Below are 3,387 nucleotides of genomic sequence, written 5' to 3'. Positions count from 1 at the left end.
CATTTTTAACATGTTACCCCTCCCTGCCCTGCCACTTTGGTAGCCTAAGAACTTAATTTTCAATTAAATCATTCCAAGCTCCTTCCTTCCTTCCTTCCTTCCTTCCTTCCTTCCTTCCTTCCTCCCTTCTTCTCTTCCTCCTTTCGTCCCTCCCTCCCTCTTTCCTTTCCTCCTTTCATTCTTCCTTCTTCTCTCCTTTTCTCCCTCCCTCCTTCCGTCATCCATCCAGTACATCTTCACTGAGCCCTGGCTAAGGAACTTGGATCTGAGAACCCAAAGAGCACTCTGCCATCGCCCAGCACTAAAGGAGCCCTCGCCTTGGGAGAGGCAGAGCTGGGTACAGACCCCCCCGCCCCCGCCCCATGGTCAGAGCTAGGGCACAGGAGAGCCACAGGAGGGAGCGGACCACCTTCCAGGCGGGGACTGAAGCCGAGCCTGGAGGACACCTTCTCTGAGGGCTGTGTCTTAGAGTCCCCTCTCCCCACCTGCTTGGCCTGCTCCCTCCCCATCTTAGCAAATGCCAACCTTCCCATCTTAGTGATGTGGACCTTCCCTCTGCCAGACCATCCCTCCATTTCAGCCAGAATCTCGACCACCCCCACTCCTCTGCACAGCTGTTCCAACACCATCTGGATTCCATCACTTAAGATTCAACTCTGGCCTCTGATGTCACCTTCACCACCCGCACTCTGGGCTGGCTATTACACCTCTATCTCTTGCCTAGATGCCTGCACAGCTGGTCTTCAACCCTCCAACCCCACCCCTTCAAGTCCGCACTCCACAGAGCTGTTAGAGAAATCGTGAGGGAGATCATGTCCCTCCCCTGCCTAAAACCCCCAATGGCTTCTCAGTGAGACTAGAAAAAAATCTGAACTCCCCATGTGAGTGGTGATTCCAGCCCACATCTCACCTTACTTCCCTTCCTTCATCCTCATGTCTATGATTTCTCCTGGACAGATAAGGATCTCATCACTCTGGGCTTTGTACATATTATTCTCTCTGCCTGGACAGAACCCCTTCCTCAAACCATTAATTTCCACATGGTTAATTTTTGTTTTTCCTTTCTTAAAAAAAATAATATATTTTTATTGATTTTAGAGGGGAAGGAAGAGGGAGAGATAGAAACATCAATGATGAGAATCATTGATTGGCTGCCTCCTGACACACACACACACACACACACACACACACACACACACTCACATTTTCATCTAACAGGAGATGAGTTCCAGGTCTACCTATCACTGGTGATTTTTTTCTTTGTGTAAGTATTTCTACCAGGTCAGCCCCTGCATCTCAGCTTTCTCAACTTTGAATATGTTCAAAGTTTATATTCATGTATCTTTGTTGTAACGTAGAGGCCACTGTCACAGAGGATTTTTAGCACATCTGTCGAGCTTGCACGATCTACAGCAAGCTGAAGAATCTTGGTGTCCCTCAATTCCTATCCTGCTACAGTTCATTGAGCGCAGACAGCATGCCAGGCCCTGTGGTGGGTGCCCTAACAACGCCACCATGATGCCATTGTTTATCCTCACCACAAACACCAAAGGACTGCCTGCCAATGAGCACATCTTGCAGCCCTGCCATTGGGGATTCCTTCCTTTGCTGGTGGAGTCCCAAGGATACTCAACATTCCTCACGAGCCATCTCAACTTCCTTTAATCTCCTCAACAAAAAGAATGGCCTAGGGACCTGGCTTGAAACTAATTTTGTTAACAAAGCCAACAGAATGTTGAATAACAGGATGCCATTTCATGTGCCAATTAATGTATTTGTATTCTAGGGCTGCCGTGACAAATCATAACAATTTATTGGCTTAAAACAACACACGTTTATTCCATTTGAGAAGGCCGTGAGTCCGAAACTGTCTCGCTAAGCTTGCATCCGGGTCCACAGGGCTGCTTCCTTCTGGAGGACCTAGGAAAGCCTCTGTCTCCTGCGTCTTCCAGCTTCTAGCGCAGTGGCTCCCACCCTTTTTTGCCCGCCCCCTACCTGAGCATCTCTGAAATACTGATGGCCCCCGTGACATATAATTCTTATTATTTAAAAAGTGAACTCCTATTTATGTGGAGGAAGCCTAAAAGGCTTGATCTAAACAAGCTTCCAAAGAACATGGCATCCATGAAAGAGAAAAAGAACAAAGGACAGCTGAAGTACTGAGGAAGAAATCACTAAGAAATTGTTAAAAAACACACACACAAAATAATAATATGAAGTGATATGAAAAAAACAGCAAATAAAGTTTCAAAACATATAATAGAGACCTGAAATGCATAAGTATGTCACAATAGCTATTTATATACTGTATATGAAGCCCCTAAAACCATAAGAAATGCAAAGAAATTCACTGTTAATAACTCATTCTCGAATTGCCCCTCTTAAAAATTAAATTGCCCCCCCTGTGAGGCGTGCGCCCATGCTGGGAACCACTGTTCTAGAGGCAGCCTGCACCCTTTGGCTCATGGTCCCTCTCTCGAATCACTCTAATTCCTTCCTTCCGTTGTTGTATCTCCTTCTCTCTGTCTCTATCTCCTGCTTCCCTTTTATAAAGACCGTTGTGGTTATATCGGGCTCACCTGGATGATTCAGGATACTCCCCCGTCTTAAGACCCTTAACTGGATCGCATCTGCAATGTGTGCCTTGCCGGTTAAGGAAATATATTCACAGGCTCTGAACATGGACATCATTTAGGGGGTGGAAATTATTTAACACAATAATGAGTAAAATTACACAGTTTCTCATTGATTCCCCTGGAATCAGTGCTTCTTTCTGGCTGTGTACCTAAGGCTGCACCGGCACCCTTTCCCTTAAATGTGTCTCTTCCTTCTAATGGGAGCCTTCCCTCCTGATCAAGACCAAACCTCCCTCTGTGGGAACCTGAGAGACAGATTTCTGATCACCGACTCCAGCCTATTCCAGATTGTAGTCGATTCCTGCTTCACCAATTCATAACACCTTCCACTTCCACTTAAATATCTGGGCTCACCTTTGAGTTAACAATTTACATCCCGCAGTGGGACCCCTTCCTGGATCCTCAGTCCTATGGTATTCCCAAACACCAGCATGGGAATCAGACAGACCTAGAGTTCCACGTATCTCCCTTCATTCCCAGGCTGTGTGACCTCCACAACTTTTTCTCATCTGCATACAGAGGGAACCGTCTTGAGTTAGCACTCTGCCATTCAACACATCTCCCAAAGATGCTACTTAAACACAGTAATGAGGATGGATGTCTTGCTAAAAGTATATGAAAAAAAGGGAAAAGATTTCCATGAGAGGGCAGATAGCAACACCCTTTTAACATGCTGTATCTTCTTACCCAGGCCCAGATCCCTCTCCCTTTCTCTCCTTTCTTCCTTTTCCTCTCAGCCTCTCTTCCTCTC

General features: G+C 46.3%; 1 pseudogene; it reads left to right on the top strand.

The window, feature by feature from the left end:
- Positions 1-3,387, top strand: part of LOC102758846 — a 6,452-nt pseudogene that overhangs the window by 629 nt on the left and 2,436 nt on the right.

Source organism: Myotis davidii, unplaced genomic scaffold, assembly GCF_000327345.1.
Source record: "Myotis davidii unplaced genomic scaffold, ASM32734v1 scaffold1203, whole genome shotgun sequence".
NCBI lineage: Eukaryota > Metazoa > Chordata > Mammalia > Chiroptera > Vespertilionidae > Myotis > Myotis davidii.
The sequence above is the reverse complement of the archived record's forward strand: the minus strand, read 5'-3'. Positions and strand labels throughout refer to the sequence as shown.